This window comes from Cupressus sempervirens, chromosome 7 (genome assembly GCF_028749045.1).
Source record: "Cupressus sempervirens isolate cs-2001-9-10 chromosome 7, ASM2874904v1, whole genome shotgun sequence".
NCBI lineage: Eukaryota > Viridiplantae > Streptophyta > Pinopsida > Cupressales > Cupressaceae > Cupressus > Cupressus sempervirens.
The window spans coordinates 470,859,953-470,880,783 of record NC_143124.1 but is presented as its reverse complement, the minus strand read 5'-3'; positions in this window follow the sequence as shown (position 1 = coordinate 470,880,783).

Below are 20,831 nucleotides of genomic sequence, written 5' to 3'. Positions count from 1 at the left end.
TCATACATTTCTTGACTGGCCTACAATTTGGATATCTCTAATCAGTGAGTATATAATGTCAGGTTTAATTGATATGGCATTTCCAACACTATTTTCAGATGGTAGTTGTGATTCGTTAGAACCATGGATAAAACAAGTATAACTACATGAGTATGTGAAGCACTTGATATGGTATAGGGACCACCACTTTCAAAAACACCAAAGGTTACAATACAATATGAATACTATGGTAATGAGGCATCATGCAAAAAATTCAACAACAATATTCACTAAAAAAAATGATCATGAGTTATGTATTATTATAAATGAATTGCATGAACACATGGAAAACTTTCCAAACTCTCATCTAGCTGATAAATTAAAGCGATTTGGTATGACATTAAGAGGTACATTATCATATTGGACAAAACATCAAGGAGAATTATCTGACTTGCTTTGTCAAATAGGAATGCCAAAAATATTTTTTACATTGAGTGTAGTTGATTTGTATTGGCCAGATTTACATGCATTAATGCTAGGCACACTACCTACATAACATTATGAAGCTCAGTTGTGGAGAAAATAAAATGTTATTAGCTATCCTCATATATTTGCCCACTACATGTGTTGGTTTTCTTTAGAATAACTGAGAGCGGGTGGTGAATCAATTATCCAAGGTCTAGATGTACAAATAAAACTTTTTCACATCTTAGATAACTCATATTGATATAACATATTCATCATGCATGCATCAATTAGATCATACAATCACTTAAAGTTGTAGTTATTGTCAAATCAACTTTGCAAAAATGTAAGCATAAACCATGACAGATTCAATAATACATTTGACACAGATTTTATGTAGAAACCCAATTTGGGAAAATCCATGAGTAACATGCTACTAATTATCACTCTTTTGAAGTGATGCCCTATGAAAGACCAACCATATTAAAGGTTACAATGCACATTGTTAGATGTGACCTGGTTAGAGGATTTCAATCACCCTGTTAGGAGTGAGCCTTGTTAGAGAACTTTAGATCATTCACGTGGAATGTCACTTAGTTAAAAGATATACAAATGACTATTAGGTTAACCTTAATCCAAAGGATTTATGCTAAAATGATATAATGATTAGAAAGTAACAGTAAGGCTTGATCTAATAACAATTTACAACTCACTTTGTAGATTGTAGATCTCTACTTTAGTCCTCCATTCTACTTGGCTTTCACACACTTCAACTCTAATACCTTTTCTACCCTTCAAGCATCCATACCCTTAAGTCTTTTTATGTCACATGCCAATTATAGACTCTACACTTCAGCCACCATATGAAACAACATTGTAGACTTCTTGTCTTTCTTGGGTTCTTGCATATGCCAACTATTGTTTCATGCCTTCTATCCCCTTATAGAGAGAAATTAAATCTTTTTTTGTTCATCATCTATCATCTATTTTAGGGTTATGTAGGATTAGGTAGGATTCAATGAATCTACCCATCTTTTCATCTTATTCCCTTCTAGAAAATTCTCCTTTAATCCTCTTTAAATTTGTCTAAAAATGATTTATATTGAATTCTATGCCACCAACTCATCAAGCTTATCCTCCACGCAGTTCACATAATCCAAGAAATAAAAATTGTCAACTCAAATTCATCAAATTCATGATCTCTTTCATAATGTTGACACCTAACATTAACTTTCTTCTAATGCTCGACACATACTGCATTGCTTGACATCCACTATCAAATCACTTAGCATGAACTAAAGTTTACTGGTGCTAGACATCAACTTTACTTTACTCAACTAACTCTATATCACTAGTCCTACACTGAAATTGGAATTTCTCTACACCAGATGATTTTCTACTTAGTTTGCATTATCTTTTCTCAGCACCTACTATCCACTCGATCAAGCTTTGAAATCTCAATGTTTCTCTCTTTTTCTTCTAGACTTTGTCAGTGTATCCAACCTTTGCAACATTAAGTAGATAATCAATGCACTATAATATCATTGTCTTAACTTATCTTTGCACCTCTTTTCCATGTCATAACTCAACTTTTCCTCTAGGTGCTATTGTTACCTCATTTGATTGAATCCTCTCCATCAATCAAACAAATGATAGTACTCAAATAATTCAAGAAATTGTTTTGCCAGCAAGTAGCAGATTTTACATCAACGAAAAAAAAATTATTGAAACACATTCTCATACTTGTATTAATCTTTTTTCAACGATCTCCCTCTCTCGCATTGATGGCAAACCAAACTTAATCAAGACAACCAACAATAATACCAAAAGGAAAATAATTCCTTGTAATTAAATCTCTCCCTCTATCAAAAATTTGCATCTTTTATATATGTTACAATATTATATTTAGGTCAATATAAAATCAATCAACTCATACTTATGACTCCCTCTTGATCACTTCTGTAAATATACCATGTTTCCTCAATTTCTTTCTCCCTGTATCTGTTATAATCTCCTGGATTTCTCCATTTCTTTATCTTTCACCATCTTTTTCTTTCTCCCTCATTTCAACAAGAAATAAAAATATCTCTCATTTTGGAAAATTAAAATGGTTTCAAACAACAAGCATAGCTTTTTCTAAATAGCAATAAGAAAATAGAACATTCCTTCCCAAGAAGAATTATAATTACAATTACATAATGAAATCATATAAAAAAACAATAAATAAAAATATTTGAGGATATAAATCTAGTACCAAATGATGTTATGGAATAACATTGAGAATTTTAATGCCAGTATAAATTTTAATCATTTACTCACATGGATAATAGGTAGAGACAACACAAATTTCCATGTAGTAAACTATGGTAACTAAGAAATAGAGTATAAGTTACATATAAATAACTAACATTTGAATACTTAGTAAAATAAAATATAATTTTGATAAACAACACTAGTAGGTCATATGAAATTTATGATAATGTGATTAGTTTTATTATTGGTAATAAACTAAGTCTTTCAATGTAATGGTTTATTATACATGAGAAACATGAAGTTAATGAAAATTATATGTACTAGCGGAGAAATTATTAGAGTAAAAATGAAATAGCCATTAAACAACTTGGATTTCTCTGAAAAATTATATGATGTTTTTAATTGAATGTAAGAAAAAAATTTAATTAGAATAAAAGAGAAATCAAATAAACTTCATGTACAATATGTAAATTTGCACATAAGGATTAGGAAGATTGTTTGATGAAATAATTGGCTATAAGTAGTCTAAAGTCTTAAAATAAAATAAAAATAAAATAATTATTTATTACACCTAATTTAAATTAGTGAAAAGTAATAATTTTTATATGAAGTTAGTTAGGTTGATGTGTATTCATCAAGTATAGTTTAGAACCACCTCGATTATGAGTATAATTTTTGGGGATAATATATACAAGTATGTATAAGTGTAGCAAGGAACATCGTGTCTTACGTATTTTCTAAGAAAAATTGGGCTTACACTAATCAAATTCGCAAAAAATGGTGGCTTAGTATGATAAGATTGAAGGAAATGTGATAAATGGTTAAAGATAATGTATATAATCTAAAACATCAATGCCAAGGTTGTAGTTGTACAAAAATATGCTAGTTGATATCCTTGAAGAATATGGGTTGTTATTAAGTAAAGGATATTTTAAATTTCAAATAGGTAAAAGGCTAGGATTTTTAACATATTTGGTTCCAAACATGTAGTTCTGAACCAAATAAGAGGTGAAGGAATATAATTATTAAATACAATGACCTTAATAATATTTTTTGGTAAACATAGTTTTGGAGATTAGTTTTTGATGTCCAAGAAGAAAACGATTAATGTAGATCAGACTAAAAAGATAAAATAAACAATAGCCAAGGAGTTAATGCAGATACAAATAGTTTATTGATCCAAGTCTTAAAGCAAATCTAGTGCTCGATCAGACTCTATAAATCAAATAGACATATCATGTAGGTAATGTGAAGATAAAAATAATCTTTTACGAGACTTTAATTGTTTATTGTGTTATATTGAGGCTATTTAATGAAACAGGAAATGGTATAATATATGTACACATATTTTACCATGTTTCATGTGTTTAATGTTGAAAATGAATTTTTCTTCTACACAGTTAGAGATATTCATCTATAGAGGAATTTGAAAAATATATGTACAAAGAAAAGAAAATGTGTGACTTTTAATTGTCTTAGTTGTATATCAAAAAATGAAAAAGAATGAATGTGTTCTATTTAAGCTATAATTTAACAATACAAGCACTTGAATGAACCCAAAAGATAGAACCTATTCAGATTTTCTTCCTCAATGAACTAATCAGTAGGCTCAAAAATATGATTTATATTTTATTGGTATGAAAAATAGTTATAAATCTCAAATCATTCAAAAATATGGTAAAAATCATGTAGAACTTGATGCAATACCATACCTAAAACAAATAACAATAAAAAAACCATCTAATCTTTTATTTGATATTTACTATTGATGTATTAACTTTGATGAAACCCAATGAGATTAATAATTTGTTAATAAATATAATATAGAGAACATTGGTAAAATTGAAGAGGTCCTAGAGAGAAATTCTTATGTAGTGAAAGAGAGTACAAATAAGTAATCAAGTAACTCATAGAATAGTTAAACGTCACAATCTTATGAGGATTTGAAATCATAAAATAGTTTGATCATAAGTAGCACTATTAAGTCAAAGTTATGAGTTCATATTTTTAATTAATGATAAATTCCATTAATTTCTTTTTTTAACAAAGTAAGCAAGGAAGGGCCCTAACCCGTAGAGTAGAAAAAATCCTACAAACTAATACCAGGGCCCTCAACCATTATAGTTGTTGAGCCATCATTTTGCATAATGCTTAATGACAAGAATCCTTTTGATCTCCTCTCTTAAAAAGTTAATCCAAGGATCAACTCCAAGGTTTCTGATGATCTTGCAACCTACTGCAATCTACTCAATTGAAGATAAATGTGAATATTTTTTAGGAGGCCTTTGCTGATTCAAAAAATTTGGATAAGATATAAAATCTACTTACTATCAAAAAGAATAAAACACACAAATGAATTATATTTTTGTATTTTCTATTTTTTAATTAATGAAATCTAACAATGCAACTATATGAATTTGTAATTAACCCAGTGTTAATAAAGAAAATAATGAAGATAGGGTATCAAGAAGTTTAAGAAAATAACATTAAAAGTAAATCCTAATGGACATAAACTACCAAAACAATGTGTCTGTGACTTGAGCTTTTGAAAAGATCGGTATGCTGAAATTTGATTGAAAAGATCATTAATGAGAAAGGGAGATTGTTGAAGAAGAATGTTTCAATCATTGTTTTGTCACCAATTTTAAACCTACTATTTGTTGGATCAACAATTGCTTATAAGATCCAAGTACTATCACTTAGTTAGTTGATGAAAAGGATATAATCAATAAGATGTAACAACATCACCTAGAGGAAAGGTTGAGTTATGATTATGTAATGAAGTACAGGGATTAGTTAAGACAATGATGAAATGATACATTGGCAAACTACTTGACGATTAAAGAGGTTGACTACACTTAGAAACCCTAGAAGAATAAATTGTAACAAAACTGTCTACAAAGCTTGACTAAAGATAAGAGTGGGTGCCAAGAAAAGTTAGTACAAGCCGAGCAAAAAATCAATTGGTGCCAAGTAAAAGGAAATTCTAGATAGTGTGTTCCAAGTGAAGTAGTTGATGTCAAGCAAGTTTAGGTGCTGAGCTATGAAAAAGACAATAGGTGTTGAGCATCATTAAAATGTAGTTGATGCCAAGTAAATTGTAATAAGTTTTGAGTAACACTATATCTATCGAGCATCAAAAGTTCAAAAGTGATGATCAACTGCATCATTTGAAAAGTGAAAGATTCATCGAAACTAAAATGATAAGTGTGTTATCTTGAATTTTGTGAACCAGGTGGAAAGTAAGGATGATGAGCTAGTGGTAAATAATTTGAGGTAAACTATTTCTAGGCAATTTCAAATGGATTCTAGAAGAAGTTTCTTGAAAGACAAGATATTGGGTAGATACATTGTATCTTACCTAATCCATCTAAAACCCTAATTTATACAATCAAAAACAAAAAAGCTTCTAATTTCCTATTAAAAAATGTTAGATCAAGAAGAAAAGTGGTTGTGTGCTAGAGTGAATAGAGGAGGGAAGAATTAAGAAGGTCAAGAGGACTAGAAGAAGAATAGAGTATAGAGACTCTACTTCATCAACTGACTGCATTGACACAAAAAAAAAAAAGACTTAAGGAGATAAAAGATTGAAGGGTGAAAAAGCTTTCAGAGCTATAGAGACTAAAAGCCAAGCATAATTGAGATCTAAAATATGCAAGATATGTTGTAATTTGTATCGGATCAAAAGCCCTTATTGTCACTCTCTAGAAATTGTATCGGTTTTAATCTGTTGGATTAAAGTTAGTTTAAAAACCATTGATAAATCCTTTAATAGGGTGGAATTCCAAGGGAATGTTCTTGAATTTCTTTAACTAGGCTCACTTCTAACAGGGTGATTGAAATCTCCTAATAGGGTCAAATTTAACAATGTGCATTGTAACATTTAATAGGGTTGGCCTTTCACAGGGCATCACTTCAAAAGAATGAAAATGAGTAGCATGTTACTGGTGATTTTTCTAAAATTGTGTTTCCACTTTAAATCAATGTGTTATGTGTATTGATCTTTCATATTTTATTGTTGCATGTTGATTTATCAATAACCTGCATATTTGAGTAATTAGTTTGGATGCATGAATGGTTAATGGGTTCACTAAGCTAAGTGAAAAGTTTTATAAGGACATTTTGAAATCAAATAAATAATCCACCCCCCTCTTAGTTATTATAAAGAATTCTAGCAATTGGTATTAGAGCTATCTGCTGATAGAACTAGTTTAAAGGCACTAGAAGCCCAAAGATCAAAATGTCAAAAGGAGAAGTACCTGAGCTTAACAGAGAAAACTTCTCTGCATGGAAAAGTCTACTGAGGCTACATCTTGGAGGAATAGGAGATCATTCAAGATCCTCAATTACAATAGAACATGTTGATCCAGTAGGAGCTCCTACTGCCAAAGATATGAAGAAGAAGAAAGAACACAATTAGGCAATACTGGAAATTGCTTCAGCACTCAGCTACGCAAAATTTGATGACATGAAAGGATGTGACACTACTTTCAAGATGTGGGAAGCCCTATCAAACACCTATGGAGGAGATAAAAATGTTCAAAGAGCCAAGACAAAGAGCCTCATAGGTAAATTTGATGACATGAGAATGGAAGAAGGTGAGAATGTTGCTCAATATGTTGCTAGAATTAAAGAAGTTGTTAATGCAATAAGAGGTTCCACAGGTCATTTAGATGATGAAAATATTTTAAGAAAAGTCCTAAGGACATTGCTACCTATCTATGCTATTAGAGTCTCAGCAATCCAAGAATTGAGATGTATACTAGGAAAGAAATTAACCCTTAAAGGTATGGTAGGAAGACTCACTACTTTTGAGTTATCCAATTTTGACAATTACAGACTAGAAAGCCTTGAATCTACTTTCAAAGCTAAGTTGTTACTAAAAGACTCTGAAGAGGCAAAATCTAAGAAGAAAAAAAGAAAATATAAGTATGCATCCAATGATAAAAATAAAAATGAAAAATATGTTGAACAAATAGAAGTACTGCTAACTAGAAAATTCCATAGAGGTAAAGGTAAGTTCAGTGGTAAGCTACCTATCATTTGTTTCAATTGCATTGAAGTTGGTCATATTACTACAAGATGTACACAAAAGAAAAACTATAAAGAAGGTAACAAGTAAAAAAATAGAAGAGAAGATGACAACAGAGATTATAAAGACAAGGGCAAGAAGTGCTACGCTGTTGAAGAAGATGATTTAGATGAAAATGATGATGACATAGTTTATGTTGCAATGATGGATGAATCTTATGAAGATGATGCAACTACACTTGTGACATGTGTAAACAAAAATGATAGATGGATCATTGATTGTAGATGCTCACATCACATGATAGGACACAAAGGTAAGCTCATTACATTAAATCAATATGATGGAAATAGTGTTAGATTTGGTAATGATGCTCTTGTCTGATAAAGGGAAATTGTTCCATTAAGCTAATAGAAAAGATCTCTTGTGATGATACCTATTATGTTAAAGGACTAAATTATAAATTTTTGAGTGGGTCACAACTAAGAAATGTAGGATGTAAAGCTGAGTTTGGAAACAAAATTGCCAAGATATATGACACAAAAGGAAAACTAATAGGTAAAGGAGACCAAACTAGAAGTAATATTTTCTACCTTGATATAGATGATGCTACTTGTCTTTTAGTAAAATTTGATGATATATGGCTATGGCATAAAAGGTTGTGTCATATCAACTTTGAATATTCGATTAGTATTAGTAATCAAAAGAAAGTTAGAGGTTTTCCCAAGCTAAAAAATCCTAAGAATGTAATATGCAAACAATGTCAACTAGGTAAAATGAAAAAGTCAAGTTTCAAAGGCAAGACCTACACCTCTAATGAGATACTAGAAATTGTTCATACTAACTTATGTGGACCTATAGAAGTTTAGAGTTATAAAGGAGATAGGTACATAATGCCATTTATAGATGACTGCTCTAGAATGTTGACAGTCATGTTTCTTAAGAAAAAATATGATTCCTTTTAAATTTTTAAGTGGTTTTTGGCAAGACTTGAAAAGGAAATAGGTAAAATTTTGAAATTACTGACATCAGATAGAGGAGAATAGTTCACATCAAATGAGTTTGAAGCATTTTTAAATGACAAAGGAATAAAAAGACAAACATCTACACCTAGGACCCCACAACAGAATGGAATAGTAGAAAGGAGAAATAGGTCAATAATGGACTGTGCCAAAATACTTATGATGGAGAAAAATGTTTCTCTAAAGTACTGGAGAGAATTTGTAAGTACAATTGTCTATACCATCAATAGAGTGCAAATCAAAAAAGGTACAAATTAAACCCCTTTTGAATTATGGTATGGTCACTCACCTAATGTGAAGTATTTCAAAGTATTTGGAAGAAAAAATTATATTTTTAAGGATACTAGGAATGGTAAGTTTGATGAAAAAAGTGATGAAGGTGTATTCCTTGGTCACTCCATAAGAAGTAAAGCATATAAGTGTTTAAATGCTAACACTAAAAAAATTGTGGAAAGTACAAATGTGAATTTTGATGAATACAAAAAAGTTAATGATGATGAACCCGACAAAAGACCATAAGAATACAAAAAAAATTGTATACTTCTATGAAAGAATGCCTACTAAAGAAGAGGTTACCAATCAAGTTGGAAACCAACAATAAGTTTCAGTAACTATCGAGTCACTGCTAGTGAATGTTGAGTTGCATTGAGATGCCAAGTTATAGAATGGGGAGAATGTACATTCATATTCTAAGGTTAATACACCTGAAAGAGATATTGAGCTACCTAAAAGAAATATGCATAGTGACATTAAAGATGATAGACAAAATTTGGAAACAAGAGCTAAGCCAAGACTATCCAAATATGTTAGAAGACATCATCTTGTTGATCAAATCTTTGGAAATAAAGATGCTAGACCAATGACAAGGAATAGATAGAGAAATGAATCATTCCCACTAAGAAAGATAGAACCCAAAATAGTGAAAGATTGTTTGGAAGATGATGATTGGTATAAGGCGATGGAAGAAGAAATTTAGTAGATAGAGAAAAATAAAACTTGAAGTTTAGTTCCAAGACTAGATGATAAAAATGTGATTAGTACCAAGTGGGTGTTCAAGAATAAGCTAGATGAAAATGGTGAAATCAAAAGGAATAAAGTAAGAATGGCTTGCAAAGGATATGCAAAAGAAGAAGGAATAGACTATGGAGAAACATTTTCCCCTATTGCAAGAATGGAAGGATTGAGAACTCTACTTGCATATGCTACCCACATAGGATTCAAAGTTTACTAGATGGATGTCAAGTCTAGACTTCTGAATGGTATACTAGAAGAAGAAGTCTACATTGAACAACTAAAAGGATTTGTAGATAACACCAAAAAGGATATGGTACAAGTTGCAAAAAGATTTTTATGGTTTGATGCAAGCACCAAGACCATGGTATGATAGACTTCACAAGTATCTTGTGAAAATAGGATTTGAGAGAAATAATGATAACAACAATCTATAAATAAAGATAGAAAAATGTAAGAACATACTATTATCTGAAATCTTTCTTGATGACATAATATTTGGAGGAAGAGATGCTCTATGCAAATATTTTTTTAATCAAATGAAGCATTAGTTTGATATTTCAATGTTTGGTGAAATCAAGTTCTTTGTTGGACTCCAAGTTTATCAATTTAAGTATGGAATATTTGTCACCCAATCAAAATACATTAAGGAAATACTGAAAACATTTGGACTAGAAGATTCAAAACTAGTGAGTATGCTCATGATAATAAGAAAAAAACTCTCAAAGAATGATGAATCTGCTGAAGTGAACCAAACACTATATAGGTCTATGATTGGTAAGTTACAATATGTTGTATATAGTATACCTAATATAGCATTATCTGTTGGAATAGTTGCTAGATTCTTTGCAAATCCCAGGGAAAATCATCTTATAATAGTGAAAAGAATAATGAGATATGAAAAAGGAATAGAGGATTTTTGTCTATACTATAAGAGGAATGAAAGGTTTGATTTAAGATCCTTCACTGATGTTGACTAGGGAGGAAATATAGATGATAGAAAAATTACCAGTGGAGGAGTACTTTTATTAGGAAAGAGACTAGTTACATAGACTAGTAAGAAACAAAGTAGCACCTCACAATGCACAACTAAAGTAGAATATGTTGCTTCTATTACAAACTACACAAACACTATACAGATCAAGCATCTACTCAAAGGAATAAGAGAACAAATAACATAACTTGTGATACTTTATTTTGAAAACACTAGTGCTATAAATATATCAAAGAATCTAGTTATGCATGCTAAGACCAAGCACATAGAAATCAAGTATCATTATGTTAGAGAGTTAGTTGAAGATAAAGAGGTAAAGATGGAATATGTCAGGTCAAAGGAACAAATTGCAGACATCTTTACAAAACCATTACCTAAAGATGCATATGAATATCTTAGAGGTAAGTTAGGGGTGATACCCCTATCAAAGGCTACTTAAGTAACATAAGGACTACCCTACACCAAATAGGTTGATTGCCAAATTTCACAAATTGATCAAGGGGATCTTACATTAGGTATTGTCTAAAGTAATGGAAATGCTAAAATCCCAAATAAGTCACAAGAAAGGTGACAGAGAGAGAAACTAAAACTACTGCAAATTCTATATCTACATGTTAAGATGTTGACATCATATGTCTTTGGAATTATTGTCAAAGAGGAAGAAATAGCAAGAAATTGATCAAGAAGATCTAGATGAAGGAAGAGAAATAGCATATAAGAGGGAGAAGATCAAAAGTTTGGAGTCTACAAGATCAGGAATAGAAAAATAAAGAAAAGAGAAATCAAAGCTAAAGGAAGAGAAATAGTAGCTAAGAGGGAGAAGAACAAAATTTCATAGAGAGTTAGCAAAAACAAGTTCAAGATGACAAATCATAGAGGAAGAAAATGAAACAAAGAAGATCTACCTTGTAACAGGGAGTCATAAGCAATCATAAGTTACTAATGATAGGAACAAGTTTTATTTTTGGCATTGTACTACTATTTCAACATAGTCAATCAAACTATTTAGGTGACTTAGTTGATTAGTTTGGTTTTTTGTCAATGCCAAAGAGGGAGATTGTTGAAATCTGATTGAAATGATTATTAATGAGAAAGCAAGATTGTTGAAGAAGAATGTTTCAATCATTATTTTGTCACTGATGTCAAACCTACTATTTTTTGGATTAACAACTACTGATAAGATCCAAGTACTATCACTTAGTTGATTGATGAAGAGGGTTTAATTAATAAGATGTAATAACAACACCTAGAGGAAAGGTTGAGTTATGATTATGTAATGAAGTATAAGGATTAGATAAGACAATGATGAAATGATATATTGATATTCTATTTGAAGATTAAAGAGATTGGTTACACTTAGAAACTCTAGAAGAACAAGTTGTAACAAAATTTTCTACAAAGCTTGACTAAGGATAAGAGTGGTTGTCTAGCAAAGTTAGTACAAGTCGAGTAGAAAATCAGTCGGTGCCAAGTAAAAGAAAATTCTAGTTTGTGCCAAGTGAAGTAGTTGATGTTACACAAGTTCAGGTGCCAAGATAGGAAAAATACAATAGGTGTAAAGCATCAGTAAAATGTAGTTGATGTTGAGTAAAATGTAATAGGTGTCAAGTAATACTGTATGTGTTGACCATCAAAACTTCAAAACTATTGAGCTACTACATTATTTGAAAAGTCAAAGATTTTCCAAATCTAAAATGTTACATTTGTTATCTTGAATTTTTTGAATCAAGTGGAAGATAAGGATGATGACCTCGTGGTATAGAATTTGAGGTAAACCATTTCTAGGCAATTTCAAATGGATTTTAGAAGAAGTTTCTTGAAAAGACAAGATATGGGGTAGATACATTGCATCTTACCTAATCCATATAAAACCCTAATTTAGATGATGGAAAATGGAAAAGCTTCTAATTTCCTATTAAAGGAATGCCAGGTCAAGAAGCAAAGTGGTTGTGTGCTAGAATTAATAGAGGAGTGAAGAATTAACAAGGACAAGAGGAATAGAAGAAGAATATGGTACATAGACTCTGCTTCGTCAAGTGACCACAAAAGTGACTGCAATTGTGTAACGAGAAAAAAGACTTAAGGAGACAAAAACTTGAAAGGTGAACAAGTTGTCAGAGCTACAAAGACTGAAATCCAGGCAGAATTGGGAATAGAATTGAGATCTAAAATCTACAAGATATGTTGTAAGTTGTATCAGATCAAAATCCCTTATTGTTACTCACTAGAAATTGTATCAGTTAGGGAAAATCCTTTGGATTAAGGTTGGTTTAACAACCATTCATAAATCCTTTAACAGGGTGGCATTCCAAGTGAATGTTCTTGAAGTCCTTTAACCAGGCTCACTTCTAACACAGTGACTGAAATCCCCTAATAGGGTCACATTTAACAATGTGTGTTGTAACCTTTAATAGGGTTAGCCTTTCACAGGGCATCACTTTAGAAGAGTGAAAAATGACTAGCATGTTATTGTTGGTTTTTCCCGAATTGGGTTTCTAGGTTAAATCACTATGTTATGTGTGTTAATCTTTCATATTTTATTGTTGCATGTTGATGTATCAATAGCCTGCTTATTTGTGTAATTAGTTTGGATACATGAATGGTTAATGGGATCACTAAACTAAGTGAAAAGTTTAATAAGGACATTTTGACCTTGAATAATAGATTCACCTCCTCTTAGTTATTTTAAAGAATTATAACATGGCAGGTAACCAATGAAAATAGGAGTAGTGCTTCCTTAATTTCACTAATGGAATCATTGATGGGTATTTAGTAACCATAAGATATTTCACTTTTCATCAAATTGCAAGGCCATAGAAAGTATGCTCATGCAAGACAAAAGGCTATGTAGGAACAATATGATGATCTCTTCTCAAACTAAGTGTGTCAGCAAAATTTGTAAAACCATAGAAAACACCAGAATTAAAAGATTGCACAACTAGAATAACAAAATAAAACTTTTGGCTCAATTACATCCCATGAGTATACATCCAAAAAATATAACAAACTTACGCAAGAATCATTGGATTAAAGCACAAACCTGTGTCACCCTTTAATAAAGGAAAAGGCTAACAAAAGTATAGCCATTTATCTTAAATGACATAAAACTGGTAGTATTAAGTAGAATTTGATAATGAAGTAAACTAATGAAATCTGTAAAAATGGATGAATTTTAAGATCATAATTTTAAATAATTATTTGGGATAAGAATTGATATATTTTCCTAATTTTGAAAGATATTTTTTTTCTTTTTGAAAAATGCTAAAAATTAGGGGTCTAGTTCCCAACACAAAATAATGTGAAAATAAACTTATTTATCTTTGACCTTAAGATTATGTTATAGATAACATATATAGATGGACCAATCAAAAATAAAAATTAGCTTTAGACCTATCTTTTTTCTTTTATAACAATTCAAATTTAACTCATCTAAAATAAATAGTTGTCATCTCCCACCACATTTTTCAAAAAAAAAAAAATCTAAGCAAAAGAAAAATTATACATTCCTGAAGATGACTCTCTCCTCTAGAATGTCATGTGATTTTTTATTTTTTTGGTATGATTTAATATTTTTTCTTTTCTCCAACTTGACAGTTTCTCAAGTGTTAAAATATGTACTTGTACAATTTTTTAATTACAATATACTATATCTAATTAATACACTATTGGTGTAAATAAGTATTTACTATTTACACTTTACTTAAGTTTACTTAGGTTTATGCATTATTTAATTATTTATTAGTTAGTCACCTAGGAATATGCATACTCTTGTGAGTTGTCATGTTGACAACATTGGAGTTAGCATTATAATTATGCATATGGTATCTACAACATTGGAGTTTGCATAATTAACTGAGTTTTCATGTAGACAATATATTTATTTGCACTTCTATTTTAGTACATGGTTTCTACAACATAATTTTGTGTGCTACACCTTTTGTAGGCTTATCCTCTCATCGTCGCATTTACTTCTATGCTTAATGTAGGATAACCCACATCTAGTGGACATGTGCCTAGTTGTATGACTTATCATGTTGTTGATTCCTAAGCATTCTAGATGCATCTCAGAGGCCTATATATATCAGCACTCCTAGTGTACTTTCATATTGATGTGACATTAATTTTAATATCATATCATAATTTTGATTATACTCTTTTGGTCTACTGTTGTGCTTGTGTTTGACTTCTTTGATCTTGGGTGAATTTTCCCTAAGACAAATTCTTACATGGTACTAGAGTTCTTGGAGAATTTCTCTTCACATAACCATTTGAGACCATTCTTGCTTTAGATCCTCAACCTAGATTTAGAAAATCTATAGATATTCAGAGCATCTAGAGCCAAAGCAGACATCACCATTGCATCCAAAGCCTTGATTTGGTGAAAATTGACTATAAATTTCCCTATGTTGGGCCATAATTAATTTTGAGGAAAAATATTTTCTGCATATTGACATTCGAAGGCCCAACTGCAAAACTGGTATGACCATTTTAGAGCTTTGAATTTAAATTTTAGATCTGCATATTTTATCATTTGCATCTCTCCTATTTCTTTTCAATCTACATTATTTTTCAAAAAAAATTGGCCATCGGGCCTATAGGAGAGATTTTTTGCAAGTGAATATTGGAGTTTGGTGGTATAAATTAGATATTTATCACATTCAGAAGGTCCAAAAACTCCCAAATCAACTTTTGATTTACCAAAATCAAACATATGGGGTGAAATCTAGAGTCATTTCATTTTTGAAGGTGTGCCAATGGCAATTTAGGAAAAATAATTATAGTAGCAATTTTCAAACATTGATATCTCCCTCAGACGGACAATTTTTTGTGAGCAATTTTTTTTTTTGTTTTAGGGTAGAATTTTGTGGTCTACACATTGGTGTAGGTGGTTTACGATCACTATTCCTAAATTTTTTTGCAACTTGAAAATCCTAATTTTTGCCACTTCAAATGCTTAGTACAAGCTCATCTGGACACCTAATCAAGTTCCATTTTTTTGAAAGTGTAGATCTGCAATGCGATTATATGCTTGTATGGACAAAAATACTACTTTTAGAAATAGGCCCTAAATTGGCAAGTGGCTATCAAGTGCCTAAATCATACATTAGGGGGTTGATTGATTATTTCTGCATTTTGGGGGAGACATTTATTGATATCATGGATTCTTGTCATATATGTTAGTCTGGTATAAGACCGAAGTTGACATTGAGGAACTATTAGAAATGGAGTGCCTTGATCAATGATCATACAAGTAAAGAACATTTGGAAGTGTTTCCTTATCTATCTTCAAAGATAGTGCCACCTAGTTCTACTTGGCTCAAACATCCTCATGTTCTTCTTTTCTTTATGTATAGAAATAGGATTGAGGAATTTTTTTATCCTCTTCATATGGCATGGTATCCTTATGAAATTTGGATGTGTCTTTGGGAAGCATATGGAGATCCACAATTCCCTCCATTTCTAGAGGACATTCTATCCTTAGTCACTTTAGCCATGTTCCTCCATCTCCAGTTGAGATCCCAGCTCATGATACTCCTATTGCAACTATTGATCTAGTTATAGCCACAGATGCTCCTAATTTAGTGTAGAAGGATTTACCATGTCTTCCTACACCAACTTCTACATTAGAGTAGCTATCACTAATCGATACACTACATTCAGGGGGGGGACTACTATTGTGCTTATGTTTTATTTCTTTGATCTTGGGTGAATTCGCCTTAACAAAAATTCTTATAAACACTATCAAATCTATATGAGAATATTCTTGACATTGAACTCTATAAAATTGTATTTATATGTTATTAAAAAAATATCATAAAAAATAGTAAGGGTTATTGAAATGTTAGTTTTCTTAAATAAATTTATTTCTTTAGTAATTGGATACAAACTAGTATAAAACATGCATTTATTAGACATTTACAATTAGAAAAGTGTGAGACCATATAAATTTTCTAGAGTGAATTTTTCTAGGTCATATGTTTGAATAAAATTGAATTTTAGATTTAAATACTCAAATTTAGCCATTCCAATAAGTCAAACTGAAAGGCCCACTACACTCCAAATGTGAGCACGAAAAGCATATGTTATTGTAAAAATAATGGAAATCTAGAATACATGTTAAATTCCTCAATTTGTAAGAAATTTTCTCCTTAATTTATTTTGAGAGTGAGAGAACTCTTTATGCAAACATATTCTTCTAAACTAATAAAAAAATATATTTATGTACAAACTAACTATCTAACTAATACTAAGTAGGAATCCATCCATATTTATATCATTAATTGGATGCATGAGCCTTTACATGTCAATTTTTTTTTTTTAAAAATGAAAGAATAAGAAAGAGAAAGCCATTAGTTGATGTAGAAGTGACGAAAAGTGCCAAAAATAAAAGCTCCATCTTCACTAGGCATTTGTAGGAGTTAAACTGCTATAATGCATTTTCAATGCATGAAAAGCTCTAAATTTAGAACTATTGGTGCATCTCTTAACTTACTCAAACTTCTAGAACATCACTAAAAAAGGTGCACCTGTGCATCTAGTGCAGCTGCCCACCTCGAAAGTAGGCTCAAAAAATACAAAATTTCACTTAGTGTCAAAATTGAAAGTTTGGCTTCTAGGTTTTATTCTTCTTTATACCAAAGCTATGCATGGGTATTTTGCCTTGAATTTATCAATGATCTCAATAACTCGAGTTGCATCTAGCAAATTTTAGGCTTCATATTTGTCTTTCACTTTTTGTTTGTAGTTTCCCACCTCGATACGAGTCTCTGCAAAATCACTGAGTTTTACGTCTAGCTCTAATAAGGCTTCTTCCATCCTAAATGCTTGCTTTATATTATCATCATTTGCAGCTTCCTCAAAAAAATTTTAGAATTTCTCAATTGTTATCTCTACCTTTATTAATTTATTCCATGTATCATCCTCAAAAATTTCTAAACATACATAGCCATAATTCTTCTCAGCCTCCAAAATTTTCTCTTGGGTTTGATCTTTGATATTGTGAATCATTACATGTAATGTTTCCATTACTTTATTTTCATCTACAATTTTCTCTATCCAATCATTGATTAATCTAATTCCTTAGTTGTATATACATCTATCAACATCTGATACCTTTTCCCTTTAATTGACTGAAGTTCTTGCAAGTCTTTGCCCCAGGTATGCATTTCATCTATCAAACCAAAATCTTGATTCAAAATGGCTACTAGCCTATCCGTATTATCCAACATAATGTGTAACAAATTTAGATCTCCTTGTATAATATGTACACCCTTTTCCTCAAAACCCTCTCTCCACTACTGATAAGCTCTCAAAGATGGGTCTAATTGTATTGCACCCCTATCTCTTCTCTCTAGTGTTGTGTTCACAGTCTCCTTTGGATGTTCAAGATCTAAGGGACCAAAAACTTCACTTAGATATCCCTTTAGGATTTCATTCAGTCTCTGAAGTGTTATCAATTTATCCCCTCCTATTCTAAGCTCTTGAATACTTCCTTAATTCATGTTGTAACCATTAGCTTTGAAGTATCCAAGGTAGGTTTCCCAAACATGACCTCCTTAATTTGATAATCCCTTGGAGTCAATTCTTTAACATCTATATGTGGAGGAGGGATAGCCATGTGTCCAAATAAGTCCTAGTTATGATCACTCATGATGAAGGCTAATGCCTATGCATCCTTTGGTGGTGAGTCAGGTTTCCTTAGAATTTTAATCAATTCCATTATATCCTCCACTTCTAAAGTGAATTATTGCATTTTATTTCTTATTACTTCCTTTCTCATCCATCTTGGGATATGCTCCATTATAGATTTTCCTTTTGAGGATGATGGTGTTTTCTTAGGTATACTTTTCCCCTTATCTCCCCTTTCTGGAGTCCTTTCCTTCTATAAGAGATCCACACCAAGTGTATCTTTATCTATGGAGTCCAATCCTCACCTTTGTGTCTTGAGAAGCCTATTGAGGATATTGAGCTATTTTTCCTTCTTGTGATACTTCATTGGTGGATACTTGCTGTGGCTCTTATTCTTGTTCTACTCATACTTGTTCTGCTTCATTGTTTGGTGGTAGAGGAGTAGTTGATCCCTTATCAACACAAAATGTGACTTCATGTGGTGATGGTGGAATTATTTTAGGACTTTGCGGCTTGAGTGGCAATTGATTCCAATCCTCCTATTGAGGTTGATTGGTTGGAGTCTCTACTATCTTGTCTCCCACTAATTCAGTACCAACTGGCATGAAATCAAAATTTGATGTCGTAAAGATGTTTTTCCCCTCAACATCCTACTCACCTATCCATTGTTGCATTTCATCCTCAAAAGTTGTAGATTGAATAGCCTACTTAGGAATTCATGGTAGTGTAATTGTAGAGCTTCTTCTTCACTCCTCTATGGCTTTGGCAAGATGGTTCCTCTTTTTCAAAGGTAAGTTATCCTTATCATCCTCTTCTTCCTCTCCTTCTTCTACAATGATTGGACTAATGGGAAGGGAATCACTCTCCTATTTACCTTTTGTGTCCTCTCGATTAGATTATTGATCTTCTTTTTCTTAGGAGAAGAAGGGGAGGCTTCTACCTCTTGTGTAGGTGGAGTTACCTCTTGTGCTTTAGTTTGAAATTCTCCTTATCCCAACTTAGCTGGTAGCACTTGAGGATTTTCTTGGATGGCTTCCACATTCTTAGACCCTTGTACATTTTCTTCTCCTATATGTGGAGGTGTGTGCATTGCTTCCTCTTCTAGCTTGGCTTGTTGAGGAGAAGCTATCTTCCTCTTTCCTTTATCTTTTCCTTTTTGAGCCCTAAAATATCCAACTAGTCTATCCAATTGTTGCACTCTCTTTAGACTCACTAGGGACTTATCTTTAAATGTAGATACTATGACCTTAGCTTCTCAACCTTTGGTTGGGAAAACCTTCACGTGAAAGACCACTCTTTGAGGAATTGGATCAATTTTGAAAGGTCTCTTGATTGAATCCTTTTTCAATTTGATGGTGTGCCTCACCATATGATTAATGTTAGAGTTCTCTTCATTATCAATCTCGGCATTCACAATAGTCTAGTCACCAATCTTATCCTTATTGAACAATGGTTTGAGAAGATCATTTATATCTTGTTGCAGGATGTTCAAAGGAACCTTTATCTTCAAAGTATTCTCTTCTAGATATAGTGTCATCCTGTATAATCTGTTATATGGATATTGTATTTTTCTACTGCATTCATCTAGTGATCTTCAATAACATCTTCATGCTCAAATGTTTTACCCACCAAGTATTGCCGAGGGGAATAATGTTATCAAAATAAAGCTGAGGGGAATTATATTTATATAAGAGATATTGAACCCATTCTAACACAAAGGATGGAATATCTTGTCTTTAATCCACACTAAATGGTTCTATCATAATGGGTCATAACATGTTACTTTGTGCTACCTCCTTACTCTATCATATGTAGACAAGAGTTGTCTAACAATCTCAAGTAGAATGAGTTTGTCTCTAGGATACCTAGAAAAATTCTTGGGGTTGATTGTTGTAATTGCTACCCTAAAATATTGTTGGTACCCATAATAGACCAGGTATTTAAACTTTCAATGTGGAGTTTTGAACTGCTCCGAACTAAGGTTCAAAGTAGTTTGAATTGGTTCAAAGTGATTCATTTTTCTGATTCACTAGTTGTCAATGTTGAATTTCAGCATCCAATTTTCACTCTAGGTTCAAATACAAACAATTCGTATATTTAGGCTTTGAAGGGTTCATTTTGACAAATTAGTGAGCCAAATTTGGAGGTTCAACTTCAGAATTTGGATTTATTAGGAGAAACCTGTGCATAGTTTATGAGAATGTTCTTCATAGCCAAATAATTCATATTCTTTAAGCTCAAAGTTTCCCACAAAGAATTCAAACAAAGGATTATTCAAATAACCTAAGTGCACCATGTTTATGCCCACCTACATCAAATATTGCATGTGATTGTGAATGATGACGTTGAGTTTGATATGGAAATTCTAAGTCTAAAAAGCTCATGGTATGTCACAGTGTTATAAACTATAATAAAAAAGGGTGACAAAAACAATGATTATAATGAATCC